We start from the raw sequence: 15,763 nt of genomic DNA on the forward strand, positions 1-15,763 counted from the left end.
GTAATCCACCTAGGACCCTGGATCCCTGGAATCTTGATACCTTAAGGTACGCACCCTGTGACCACTTTACTTCGTTACTCAAAGATCATCTTTAAATAGTTTGAACACTTTTGTTTCATTTTTCAAAAGAGTAACTCTTTTATCTTTGTTTCTTTTTCATAGGATATTAAAGTTGAACAAGAATACATGTATGTCTATTCTAATAAGTTGAAAATGTCACTTTCATTTTCAAACAGAATTCTCATATGTATATATCTCAGGGAAATATTATTCTTACTATATATACACAGTTACCAATATACTGTGACCTTAAAATTCCCCGAAATCACAAACAATTGTACACTTAAATGGAAAACCATTACAATGCCCATTTCTCATTGTGAAGAGAATTCAGTGCAGATTCGGGCGATTGTTAAAATCTGAAAACTTCAGACAGGGTAAAAAAAGACTACAAATAAATTGAAAGAGTTTGCAATGGCCAATGACTTCTGTTATCTCTAGCTTGAATACAAGTAGTACAACAACATTTGCAATTTTTAACACTTTTAACCCAATCTTCTTCCTTCTTTCCCAAACATTCCAAACCATCTTCACTCAATGAATAAAACAATTAATTAAAACTTGAAAAAATACTACTTGCAAATAATTGTTAAAATGTTTTAGCCAATGTGTGTGATATTATTTTACAAGCTGCAGAAGGTGAGAGTCTATTTTCCATTGTTAGCTGATGATGAAATTAAACAGTGTTAATGACAACAGATTCTTTTCACCACCAAGGTATAGATGGGGTTTTTTTATCATCCATAATGAAGGAGAGGAAAAAAGTCAGGCCAGCCTAAAATGTCCACAAAATTTCAGAATGCAAGGGAGATCAGGAGGATCTTGGGTTTTTTTTTCTTAGGGAGGTAATAAATACTTGAGAATAGGTGGTGAAATATCATATAATGAAAAAGCATTTCAAAAGCGCAAAACTTATTGTTTTACCAATCGACAATCTATTTATAGTACAACAGAGTACCTGCCCTTACGACTCGATCCGGTCTGTGCCTCTGTATAAAGTGAGGAGGAGGACATGTAAATGTTGGAACCACAGGTTTTGGGTCGCATTATCTCCCAAAAGTTCAAACTCTTGATCCCCCCGGGTTCAGATCCCCTTGAGTTCTCATGTGTTAACAAGGCTTCACAAAATTCTTCACATTAAATACACATTGTATGCTATGTTAAGATGGAGACTATCACCCATGATCTTAAATCATACGTCTCATTAATACATTACTTTTGTTGTAACTGTATGATATTACATTGTATACGGCACTATGTGTTAAGGTCTACAGTAAAGATTCATAATTTGAGTTAAAATGTTGAATTGGAATCCATGAGCCCTTGTGGGCTTCTCCCACATTCGTGGTCTCTTAAGCGTTGTAAAAGTAACTGCCTGATTATAATTATTATTATTTTCTTTATTATTATTAATATTAATTCATAAAATTAGTTCAACAGTCAATAGGCTGGCAGAAAGTTGACAAACACTCTGATATAATGACAATCGATTTGTTTTGGTTTTATTTTGAGTTTCTATGGTTGCACATAGCTCATGAATATTCAGCAGGTCGCTTAACAATATACAGGATGTAAGTTCACAACTTCATAGCACCCTCCAGCGGCAGTATCTAGCCACATGTATACATCTGTGTACCAGAGGGGCAGAGAGAGATCTGCTCTATATGCTATTAGAGCACAGGACAAGTTTGTTATACCCTCATAATACACAGTTTCAATACACTATAATCAACATTAATGTTACTTATTCTCAAAGTTTTGCATTTTGGAGTGACTTTTCCCATTTTTTAGTGGAATCATATAACAATTTAAAACACCATTGAAGGAAAGCAAGGAAACTAAATGAACACAATATGTAAATTTTGCGCCACAAAAATATGTAAATTTTGGCAGCAGGAATGATGATGAAATTAGGTGAAAAAGTTTTGACAAACATTTGACAAAACGACTGTTTGCATCAATTTTGAAGAACACAAAGTTGTCTCTATTGGACTGATGACTCACTTAAAACAAGTTTAAAGCACATTTAACTCTCTTTTTTTGACTGAAGGGGTATCCATGTGTGAATATTACAAGAGTTTCTCAGAAAAACAAAAACATACAAAACAATGTAAAAAATGCTTCAATCGTAGACACAGCTGGAGGCGTGTTAACGGCTTTCTCCTCATGGTTTTTATTGGGCAAACCTGAGATGAACATATATCTATATACTCGAGAAGAGCTCATCTAACTGCAGCTATCATAGCAACACCCCTGTAGCAGTGCCCCAACATTCAAAGTCACTCCTTCACACTTTGTCACATCTTTTGCTTTGGATATATACATTGTCATCGAGGAGAGAAGAACTTGTGTCATTTGCAGGGGTTATTATAATGTACTCTCCATGATGCAAAAGAATATATATATATATATATATATATATATATATGTACGTATATATATATCAGCGATAAATAAAATCCCATCTGGTGTCTGTCTTCCCTATCCCTCTGGAAATAAATAAATTACCTCAGGGCCTTATCACAAGCAGTCCTTTCTACGAAAGATAAACATTGCATCTTATTGATCTTACTAAATCAACAACTGGCAATATGGGCATGCATACAAGCCAAGCACACTCGATGGCCTCAACAGAAATCAGCAATATTAGTCACTTCAAAACCCAGTCCTTAAAATTGTACACATACACACAGAGAGAGAGAGGGTTTTTAGGAACAAAAGGGGAAATTGCAGAAAACAACAAAACAGAGAAAAAAGAAAAAATTTGTCAGGACTCAATTTGACAAAACTCGATTAGGCAAACACCTAGAGAGCATGTGCCTCGGCAGCTGTGCATTCATTTTCTTCTTGCTTGCCTATTTGTTTGTCACGATTCTCATTAAAATGAACCCAACTGCCAGCCTTTTCACTGTGTAAACAAACTGGAACACACAACAAGCCAAGAGTAAACAAATAGGCCTGCCTGCAAATTTTCATATCAGCGCGTGATGGATCCAATTTCCTCTCACAGGGCTCTCGTTCCTTTTTCCAGACTTGCTCTTCACGGATCTTGAGAAAGAAAATAGCCAGAGAGCAATCTACCCATGAAGGAGCACCCCGAAATTATTTGTTTGGTAGGGAGCTAGCGGTGAAGAACAAACAACAGGCTCTGTGTTGCTGACTAATAGACAAACAAAGTAATGCAGGCTGGCTGTTTACTTATGTTTAAATAGAACAGTAGTAGTGGTGTAGGCTAGGACAAGACGGGTAACAGAGCTCTGATCTAGTACAATATTAACTGTACATAGTAACTCAGGATAAGCCTCTATCTAGTACAGTGTACAGTAGTACATGGGAGGAGGAGGAGGATGATGAGGATGAGGATGGGAGAGAAGAGGAGAGAGGATAAAAGCAATTAGACGTAGAGATTTCGCCGAGCTAGGTGATACATCATACACCGAGATAAAGGGCAATACATCATATATTCACCATACAGAAATGTATACATGTACACATCTGGGAGATGGCGAATAATTCATTTGCAGCTACCGGAAAAAATTACAATCTTCTGTGAGCTTGATTCAGGGATGAGAAAGTTGATGACCCCAGTATGCAGTGAGTCGGTGGTTTATACTGTCAAATATAGCTGTACAATAACCCACATACAGAGTCAGCATCAGGAAATTAATACATACATATACATATATACATATGCATATATACATACATATACGCATATATGCATATATACATGCATATATGCATATATACATACATATATATATATATGCATATATACATACATATATATATATATGCATATATACATACATATTATATATGCATATATACATACATATTATATATGCATATATACATATATATATATATATATATGCATATATGCATACATATATATGTACTGAGCACAGTTTCATGTTCTCCTATCAAACAGACTAAGCAATTACCCACAAATAAAGTCTAGACTCGAGAATTTTAGCTAAAATACACAAGTGCATGCAGCATGCTGTGGGTACATGGTTTACGTACAGTAGCTGTCACACCGGCAACACTTGCTGTTAATATTCCAACATCAGAAAACTAACCTACTATGTAGTACTAAGCAAACCATGATGTAATGGGTCGCTGTCACACACATTACACTACCCACTTTTAAGTATGGCTCAGCACCCCCCCCCCCAATGTACTAAGAACATGATGGGTATCATATGCACTGTAGTATGTATAGGATATATGGTGGTCTAGATCAAATGGCTAGCAGCTGTCACAGACTACAGAATGAACTGACTAAATACAGTGAAGATATTATTACCACAATGTGCTGACAGCAACTTGATGCCTGCTGCATGGTGATAGTGTACATGGTAGATTAAAATAATGCATTGCTGTCAACATACTTCACCACAAGTCAGAAGACAGCCATGACCTGATAGCACCTTCATGACTTCATGATAAACACACAATTCCCTCCTTTCCTCCCCACCCCCACCCCCACCCACCTCTGCCCTCTTTATGGGATATCATGTTTTGACCAGTTGTCCTCATACGACCATAGAACCACCACAAAAACTAATCATACATGTACTGATGACAACAGGTCCTGCTTTTTCAAAATCACATCCACAAACATTCGCTCTCTTGACCATTATATCATGTTTAGAAGCTGGGGCTTCATGTATGTACACACACATACAACCCAAAAATGGCAACAACTCACAAGTTATCACACATAGACCACTGTATACATATTGACTGGTCTGCAAGTCACTCCAAGATTAATGTATGTCGTCCAGTTACAGAGTTGTTGACAATTGACAATTCATAATCATGGACGTTAAATATGAATCTAAGAGACTTCGGTCAGCTTGCGGCTTTGATAAGCCAATGAGGCTTCTTCGCGCGTTCCTGCTTGCTGGAGGATCTAAAATACATACAAATACATACAAGTGAACTCAAAAGTCTGACCACACCATATGGTGTCAAAAGGTTGAGCTACCAAGTCACTCTTGACAGTTAGAGTGCAAAGGTTTTGAGAAAACAAACGGTATTAACGGAGTAAAACTCAAAAAAACACCCATACAAAATGATACAATATATATATATCTCATAAATTGACTGTGGGTACATTTAAATAAGTAGAAGTTCTGGTCAGTTCCTTGTTGGATCAGGAAAGAACCAAACGGTTGAACTGAAACAAATTGACAAGTTATCAAATCTGGATCTGAGAAGGATATCCCTCAGATTTTCATGGAATTCCATGTTAACTACAAAGCATCGTTCACTTCACATTGTTTATCAAAATTGTATATATCAACATGTTGTCAGAGTTACCAGTCAAGAGAAACAAGCCCACTGTTTAAGCCAATTAAACAAAAAAAAATTGTCAAAAGTGCAGTATTAGCAACAATCTTTGTTGACATTTCAGAGGGGGAAAAATTGTTTGGCTTGGAATATACACAAATACATACCTGCATTTTTAAATTAACTAGATATACCAGAAAAGGGTTCTTTGTGTTGATGTGATTTGATAGAAGATATTTGAACGATTGGTTTTATTCCTTTTAGAATCAAAAAAACAAAAGAGCCTCAGACACAGAAATATTATAGAAATCTTCTTCGTATTAATAATCAAAACCGTTAGATTCGTCTAACAAGGCAACATACAGAAACGTTGTACTCAAAGCCGAAGCCAAAGCGAAGAATTAATCAGTTCACACATCCGGAGTCATTGCATGCTGTGTTCTTCAATACCGCACTCATTTCCTGTGAGGAAACATTTCATACTGTAGTTTTGTTTATTGGAGAAGGAACTGCCAACATTCCCGCAAACTTATTTAGGAAGAAAGCTACCACTGTATTACCTAGTTCCAAGTTTGCTGTCCTTTTTGGTCATGTCTAGGTTCCTTTAGACTGAACATTGTTTTGTTGTTTGTTGTTCGAATCCAAATTGAAAACAAACAGTTCACAAACTAAAGTGCTGTACAATATAGTACAAAGAAGGAATTTCTGCAGTTAGTGCTCATACAGTAGATCTATCCTTGAAATTCTCATGTTATCCAAGAAAATTTTGGCACAACTTATCCTATTTATAATTTCATGAGATATTTGTTTTATGTTTTTTTGGGGGGTCTTACATTTCTAAGTTCTTAGTTTAAACTAAACTGTAACATTTAAATAAAGGACAAATTATAAAAACAGTCCATACATTACGGCAGGTTCAAAGGGATATGAATTGCTGACAAGTAAATATAATAATATTAGGGAAACAGTCAAATAAACTGACAAGTTATATTTTGTGTTTATCATTTCACTGCACATTCATACTTATTCACTGTAGTTTACCCCCCCCCCCCCAAAAAAAAAATAATTAATGCAATTTGCTTCAGTTATTGGCCAATGGCAAGGTGATTTTAGCACATGTATCATGAATTCAAATGTAGCTATGGAAACCAAATCAAACCAAACTTTTTCAAGGGTAACAAACATAATGTCAGTATATATAACTTGATAGATTTAGAGACACAGACCTACATATTTCAGAGCACAACCTTCACACACTTACAGTAACTTCATGGATAAACTATTAAGACAATTTCAGTACTGGTCTGCTTCATAGTTAAATTAGTATATTACTATATATCTAGTCAACATTAACACTGAATAATTTGCACAGAATGACAATTAATTTTGTCTACAAATTCTCTCTGAACCACCCTTATAGGTCTCAAGTTTTTTCAGTTTCAAGGTTTCAGCTTATGAATATGCATTAAATAACCCCAAACATAACCACCAATCAAAGTCCTTGGTTGCTAAAAAGCTAGTCATACTGTGTGTTTCAGTTCCCAGTACTTACTATTTATAGAAAAGTTACCAAAAATTCCCTGCTAGGCCTATTAAGACTCGCTAGTGGACATAATTTGAGCATCAGCCTTAATGTTTATTAAAATGATACATGTGTGTGCAATTTAATTGTGCGTGGTTAAGTAACAGAAAGGCGTTACCGAGATACATCATACTGTAGCTAATAATAACTGAAGGTCTTTTAAAATTAATAACTAACTTCATTAATAACAGAAAAGCAAAAACTTTCATTTTTCTTTTGAAACTTTAAAAGCATTATCTCAACAGGACTTTTGTGTCGTACGATTCATCTTTATCGTTCCTACGTCCAATTAATTACGTTGTTTGTCTCCTTTTTTAAATTTTCTTCATACATGTCAATTCTGTAGTACTGCAAGTACTCAGAGACAGGTAAGCAGAAGTTCTGATAGTACAAGGGAGCAGCACTATATACTGCTTCATTTTTTTTGGGGGGGGGGGAATCGCTCAGTTTAATATCTTCCAGCATTCTATTACATGGATAGAAATATTGTATTGTTAATGAGTTGAGATAACATTGTTGTTTGGGCAGCCGCAGAGAAAAAGATTACAGGTTGTCCACAGGGGGGGAACTACCAGCAAATTGTCTTCAAAAAAGCTGTCCTGAACATTGACTTTAGATGCTAAAAATTTGTGCACAGGGAAAAAAAGAACACAAAAAACTATTAATTACATGATTCCTGTCTGAATAGTTCAAGTAGAGTTCTCCAGATTTTACATTTGGGTGTCAAACCTACAGAGAAATTACTCCACAAAAGATAACAACTGATCCAAAAAAAGATAGCCTTCCAGCTTTGTTAAAGCTAAAATGACTATTAAACTGGAAAATAAAAAACAATCCAATTTTGACATGCAAACAACTTTTATACTGTATGTTATTATTTTTTAATAACATAACAAATATATGCACATAAAGAAATTTTCAAAAAATGGTATAGGTTTTTTCAGAATATCTAGAACGTTACCATAAAGTCAGTACTCAATAAAAAAAAAAATTAAGAAAGCTACATGTACAGTATGCCACCATCCAAGCAAGCTTTATGGTGGTTCTCACTCTGACAGTTTCCTTAACAGCTTATAAATAAAACAATAAAAAAGTTCTGACTCTGTACACAGATTTGGAACTGTTGCCGATCCTGGGTTCACACAGTTTCATGCAGAGATATTGGATTTCCAGATGGCTTAGATACAAATGACACCTTATTTTACCTCCAGATTCCAGCTGATACCTCCCGCTGTTCATCGAGAAAGTGAAACTCACCCACAAATGTAGCTAAACTAGCATAAAAAATATATATATACTGTGTGTATGTATATAAATATATATATCCCACTTTTCAGTGGCTTTTTTTTCCAGCAGAATAAACATTTTTAACACATTTGAATTGAAAATCTGGAGGGTCCCAATACTCAGAGACGCACAGATGTACCTACAGTACAGTATGTATTAGATACATCACCCAAGTACTAACTTTACATTTAACCTGAAATGTGTGCAGCAACCAGTGATTTATAACAGAAGCGCCTGCCAAATTAAATATCAGGTAGGTAAACTCAATTTAATACTGTACAATATCAGTTGTCATCAATAATTGTTATTAAAAGTATTTTATTATTACTATATATATTACTATATATTATTAAAATATATATATATATATAAATATATATATATATATATATATATTTTTTTTTTTCTTTCTTTCTAAAAGAAGTACGGTTTGTACAAAAATTCACTGAAAGGTCGGCCTACTTTTAATCACCTTGTGTCACTGCACATGTACAGCAAAATTGGAACAGTGGGTTCATTCAAATAAAAGTTATGTAAGTCATGTCAATTTAATTGTTTCAAATCCCCCAGAGATATTGCTCATAAGGTGTCACAATGATATCAGCACTTTGGTCGTTTTAGTGCATATATCTATTACATAGCAATTACGAAATCACGAGTAAAGTGGCTGTAATGTTCCAACAGTTAGTGGTAACTACAATGCACACAGTTTTACAAAACCATGTATACACTATAGAAGTAGTGAGTATATACTTTACACGGATTGTCCCAACATTTCTCTACCACTAAAGCTTGATAATGCTTGAGTATGCTTGAGTATTTAACTCAACCTCCAGTATACTCACTGCATACAGTAAAAAGTTACATAAAGCATATATATGTGTGTATTGTTCTTTATCTCACATACAATAGGTCCAATTTACAAAAATCTGACTTCGGTCTAAAGTCTTAAATCTTCTTCTTTCAACCACCATCCTAATGAAGTATGAAAACATTATCAATGATAAACCCCCATCCAGTCTTTTTGCCATCCTTCCTCTTTCCCCACATCCCAACACTCACCCTACCCCACCACATACCACGTCCCCTCCCCTAGTCTCCAAACCGGACAAACAGCTACTAACTAACCCCTTTTCTGATTCTGCACCACGTACCTTGACCTCTCACCGCCCCTCTCTCTCCCCTCCCCCTTCCTTCCAATATTTTCAAAGACTGACACATCATACTAATTTCAGGCTGTATACAGAGATCAAATCATGCGAGAGCCAATTTTCATGTGCTGTTGTTTACGAGCAATTGCTTGAAAGGAAACCGAAACCTCATCAGGGAGAGTTATGATTCTGTTTACAAAGATTCTTCCTAATTGCTATTTGTGATGGATGAGAGAATTTAAGTTGTTTGAAATGCCATTCAAACACAATATGTCATGATTAATAGAAACTTATATTGCTTTTTCTTTCTCACAGTACTACTTGGGGGTACTACTACTACTGCCCCATTCATTTTCCTTTTTTTGTTATCTCTCTCTCTCTCGCCCTTATTTGTATATGTGTGTTTATATTTTTTTCTTTTTCAAAATTCAATGTCCATGGGTCTAAAAATAAAATGAATACACACTTTTATAAATATCTACTTTCATCTTAACAACAAACAACTCCCCCCCCCCCCCCACAATCATGATGCAGATAACAGATCGTTGATTGTGTAGCTAAACAATAGGTCAACAAGTTCAGAGCCATTAAGAGATATCCTAGAGTCAAAACAGGAAAAAAAGGACTTTATACACAAGCAATTAACCTGCAGAGCTATATTTTTTACAATGTTTTCAAACTGAGATCTATTAATACCATAAAAATATGAGTTATTGGATAATGGACAGTATAACTGTTTTCAGTATCTCACTCCTTGCTTAATGTTCACAACATCAGTTTTAAGTTTAAATATTTCTCTTCCTCACCCAATGACCACATACACCCCTTCCCCCCTCCCCTCCCCCCCCCCCCGCCAAAAGTAAATACTCCTCACCTAATTCTCCAAACTCACTTAATGCTTGAATTGACTGTAAATAACTACTTATAGTAACTAGTTTAAAAACACCCAGGCTCTGCCATTAATTGATCAGTTCTGAGTATTTTAACCACAGGATTGTAAAAAGTATCAACTGCTGGAAATCAGTTTATCAAACATTGAGTAAAGAGACCAAATCCTCCTTGAATTTTATTGGTTTTTTTATTTTCTTGAACAAAAAAAACAAAAAAATTCTTGATTGAGTAGGGAGGGGGGCAAAGATTCCAAGTTAATCTGCAAATCTGTCGCCCAGACATTATTTTACAAATTACCCTCTGACAGCAGCATGTCAGACAATAGTGATCTGCATGCTAAATGGAACTTAATACCATGTTGGTTCTAACTCTGCAGTTTTACCCTCTGGATGAACTTGAAACCTGTTGAGATGATCGTCCCTCGTATTTAACAAGCATTCCACAGGACCTCACTTCTCGGTTTGTACTGATATAGTTCACAGAAACCACTCGAGACAGGATATATATATATATATATATATATTTTTCTTTTTTTCTTTTTCTTTTTTACAACATTCAAAAGGTTTTTCAAGTGTCAAAGTTCATCCAACCTTAATTTTTGCAGAACTTTGTTATGTTTACATGGTTTGAATCTTTTAAGTTTTTACTGTACCTCTGTTGATTCACATGACCTTTGACCTCCAGTAAAACTAACAATATTCTTGTACTAACCAAGCTGGATCCACAGTTCTGCACACCATTTGTGACATTCATCCAAGCTTTACTTTTGAAGTTACAGTATCATTTTTACAAGGATTTCAGACTTTGACATCTGTTGACTGACAGTACATGACCTTTGACCTTCAAAACAAGCTCAAAGGTCCTTATAGTTATACTCAATAACATGGAAACACATACCCATACTTGGGCAAGGAATCAAAGACTGCCAGAGGCTATTGCTAATTAATAACACATTGATAGGAGTCCACCAATGGGAACATTAGCATCCCTTGATTTTTAACTAGAGTTGTCAAACATTTCAAATGTATATAAAAGCCACTCCATATGTAAACAAGTGCATCATCCCTGCATTCTCCCTTTTCACCATCCCCCTCATTCACCATCCCCCTCATTCACCTCCCCCTCCCAACTTAAGGTCATATTTGACTTTGTATACTTTGAAACTCATTTTTGCAATCACTGCACATGATTTAATCAAGTTTTATGATAAATCATGTTTAAATTATTTCAGAAAAAATTAATACCCGAGCATAAATCTTTTCATAATATGTACTAGATATATGTATTAAAATACTGTGCTTTAAATGGTGTCCAACTGCAGTGGTCAAAGTTCATGAATGTTAATTGACTACTTTGTAATCAAATATATATAAAAATGATGTCATCCTCCCAGAAAAGTTCCCAATTCATTTCTGAGTTGGATTTGATAACCTTTTAACATTCTATTTGAATGACGTCAACGCTAAACTAAACAGACTATAGAAAACGCATGTTTTCTCTTTTCTTTTCTCTTCAATTAACCGATGGTAAAATTATTTATATCGATGATACACGCTGCTCGCTTTTCATGCACTGTTCAATTGTTCAACACATTTTCATATTTAATGCAGGGATGAAGGAACTTTTTTGGCAAGTTTCTTTGAATTTTCCAGAGTTCAGACAGGTCTGTGTAATATCATACGTGTACAGTAATCAACAGAGAGGATATGTATGCGGTCAACTGTAGTATTGCGCAATATGTCATCAATGTGATGAAAGTCCGAGCAAGGAAGGAGGATACATGATGTGTGTATCGACTGCAACTAGATCTATTGAAAATTTAAGAATCAACAATTGGGCCATTTGTACGTGTACGTACATTAGATCTATCACAATGTCTCAAGGTCTGTTCAGCCACGTCAGCGTAACTCTCTGCTTAAGGAAGACTGTGACTTCGAAGAAGTCTTACACACTAGGACGAAGGAACGTTAACAAAAAAATGGGTGGTGTGACAACGAGAGAAATAAAAACCAGACAATTGTTTGATACCTAATTTCTCAGTAGGATTGCTGGCCTTACAACTGCTGTGTTGTATGGTGCAACGCTCAAAATCAATTATTTGGCTCAATTTTTTGCAGGCATCCCCAAACTTGGCTCTTTCGCGGCTTTGTTTCCGTGTACACGTAATTACCATAAACACGCCCATTCTCAGACCGTTACAAATCGTCCTGATAAAACTCAAACAGCCACGTCAGCGAACTCTCTGCTGAAGGAAGAATGTGACTTCGGATAAGTCTTACATACTAGGACTAAGGAACGTTAAAAAATAATGGGCGGTGTGACAACGAGAGAAATAAAAAACAGAAAATTGTTCGATACCGAATTTCTCAGTAGGATTGCTGGCCTTACAACTGCTGTGCTTGTACGGTGCAATGCTCAAAATCAATTATTTGGCTCAATTTTTTGCAGGCATCCCCGACTTGGCTCTTTCGCCGCTTTGTTTCCGTGGACACGTAATTACCATAAACATGCCCATTCTCAGACCGTTAAAAACTCGTCCTGATAAAACTCGAGAGACAAAGTAAAAGTTTATCACCTACCTGTACTGTATGTTTTGTCTGCTTGCATTCCACAAAATCATGGACATGGTACACAAAATGTTCATTTGATCAGACTTTTAATCAGTTTTCTGTTTACCTGATCTACTTTTTGACATGCTCCACTTGGATTGGAAACTAGAACATTTTGTTCAATTGTTGCCTCCAATAAATACATTGTGATACCTGTACATACTTTAATCCTCTGCTTATAACTCAACACTCTACTAACAAAAGGCTTGTATGTACAGCAGATTTATACGTGTATGCCTGCTGACATAGCCCACTAACGTGTTACATATATGTATGTGGTGGATAAATCAGAACAAACCACAACATTTCACTCATTCGACAATTAGTATGGGGTGGGATGGGGGGGATTGAATTTCTCTATTGGTAAATGTCTGCATACAGATTATTGATGTCTATTGTACCCCAATTCCAATGAAATTAACAGTAAAGTGTCATGCATTTAAAAAGAAATATTTTGCATTCAGTCTGTAGATACTTATTTATAAGTTCCCTTTCAAAACTCACACTGGTGTAGCTCTTCACAAACCATTTCTCAAAAATACTGCTAATACATTGTTACGGAATTTGGTGGAAGAATGTGACACGTGTGTACAGTACAGAAGTTAACAAGTGCTTTGTGCTGAATAATGAATATACATCACATAGGCCTAGACAGGGTACAGTAACTCTGCAAACAATTTGGTTGAAAATCCTGTCATCAGATGTAACTAATACGAATCATATTCAAATTCTAGACATGTTTAACTAGTTTTATAAAATGAAAGAACGTTTTAACTGTTACAAAAATTTGCAATAAAACATTGGCATAGATGACATAGAGTCACTTACCACTTCTACTGTACATTTACCGAGTATGCACAGCACTGCAGCAATAACGTCATGCTTTCAAACATTGCAATAAATTTCTACTTCTGTATCCAAAATGATATTATCATGCAATTTACGTGATACTGGAAAAATCCACAAAGACGTGAAATATTTGAGGCTTTGGACGTTTATGCAAAATATGGCATAGGGCATACAGATAAACCGTGAGCTTCTCATGTGCAGTTGCCTCCAGTAATGCCAATGCTTTGGGTATGCACGTTTCATGGCTTACAACACACATGCTCTAAATGAAATCTCAGTGAAGAAATATATTCACCACTAGGTAACCTTCAATGTTACGTGATGATAAATTATGTCATTAGCCATGAAATATGAGAATAACTTACTTCAAAATCACATATAATCTTGCAACAATGTCTGATATGGATGGAAGACAATCACAGATAATTTTGTTGAGGTACATGGTAGTATGTGTTTAACTGGTGTTATCACTTGGTATGTCCCGGAACTCATTTGCAATCATGACATGGTTCATTTCTCTTGACCAACCAGACTGGGTCCATTCCATACTGTCAACTGATACTAGGTTAACCCTAGGTCTGATTATATCATTACTCTTACAATGTCAAGAAGCCTAAGATTTTCTTGTAGTTTAGCAGAAGACACAGACTTTATCATCATTGCAACAGGACAGCCTAGCGTAGTTTGGACCTAGGCCAATGCCCTTGCCTAACTTAAGGCAAATTGTACATGGCCATCAAGTTACAGAATGGTTTCACTCACAATTAATATGTCAGTGTCAAAGTCTAGGCTAACCAAAGTATCAATTTACGGCCTAACATAGGCTAATAGTAATACTATACTAGACTTATGCCATAATTAGACCTAGCCTAGGCTAGCCCAGTTGTTAATTGAATAGCCTAAGTTAGTTGGTCTAACAATACAGGCTAGGCCTGTATACTAGTATGTGGGCTAGTTTAAACTAACTTAGGTCTAAATTCAAACTTTTTTACAGTATCAGGAGACAAAAGTTTGATTGACTGAGAGTGCATGTCTACCATAACATAAGTTCATAATGACCTAAGCAAGGTATTTGATTACCATTAACTAGCCTACACCTTGCATTGTTATTTATCACTCACTTCAATGTTTACTGGACAAATCTTTGGTTCTGGTCTATGGACCAGAGTAACTGATGATCATCAATGGGTTATAGCCATAGCCTATGTTAACTTAGGCAAGTACTAGTAGGTCCCTTAACCCTAATCTGTCTATACTTTTAAACTTGACTAGGTTAGGCTTCATACTTTTAGTCTTTCAACTCAAATGACTAAAACTCTCATAATACTACATCAGGAATATTTTGAAATTGTATTATAAATAGCGCACCTTAGACCAATCCATACTGTAGTTATCAGTTGCTACTAGTAATATTGTCACAGCCGAGGTCGAGACATGCAGATTTGCGGTCGTGAATAGGTTAAGATTAAAAAGTAATGGCCATTGTGTGACTCAGTCGCATTCTACTGTACTATATCACGTCGATAACTTTCAGTACACAACACCACCGCACACAGTCAATTCGCTAAATCGCACATGTTCTATGCAAATTGTTTATCGCTCTCACGCTATTGAATGCCACAAATAACAACAAAAACACAATAAATTACCCTTTCCCTTCAGAAACAGGGCCATATCATCCCTCAAAACCCGTCCTATGAACAAGCAATTATGACTTACCTGAGAATCGGAACGTCAAATTTACGGACTGACTATTTCGACCACTGAAAGAAAGCAAAATTAATGTCCGTATTCGGTCTTTGATTTCTGTAAACCAATTCAGTGCAGCCTCACAACAATAAACAATTCCGAATATCACTTCGCTGTTCTCACGTCGGTTTACTTTTTTTCCAGTAAAGTTTCACTTCAGGGATAAAGTGACAATATTCCAGAATTGAAATGGATACATTTTTCTAATACATAGGCTGTCCAGAAATGTGACTTTAAGGCACTTTTTAAAGAGATTTATTATCTAGGACGCGTTTTATTGGTTG

General features: G+C 35.7%; 1 protein-coding gene across 5 annotated transcripts in view; it reads right to left on the minus strand.

Moving 5' to 3' along the window:
- The window catches only part of LOC139961508 (forkhead box protein P4-like), an 85,988-nt gene extending 70,229 nt beyond the window's left edge, over window positions 1-15,759 (minus strand). For 2 of the 5 annotated variants that reach the window (XM_071960718.1, XM_071960713.1), the window contains exon 1: window positions 15,450-15,759. The gene's annotated coding sequence lies outside the window, so the exon portion shown is untranslated. The other 3 variants (XM_071960714.1, XM_071960717.1, XM_071960716.1) reach the window with 3 other exon arrangements.
- Window positions 15,760-15,763: the final 4 nt, after the last annotated feature.

The sequence above is a fragment of the Apostichopus japonicus genome, chromosome 20 (genome assembly GCF_037975245.1).
Source record: "Apostichopus japonicus isolate 1M-3 chromosome 20, ASM3797524v1, whole genome shotgun sequence".
Lineage (NCBI taxonomy): Eukaryota > Metazoa > Echinodermata > Holothuroidea > Aspidochirotida > Stichopodidae > Apostichopus > Apostichopus japonicus.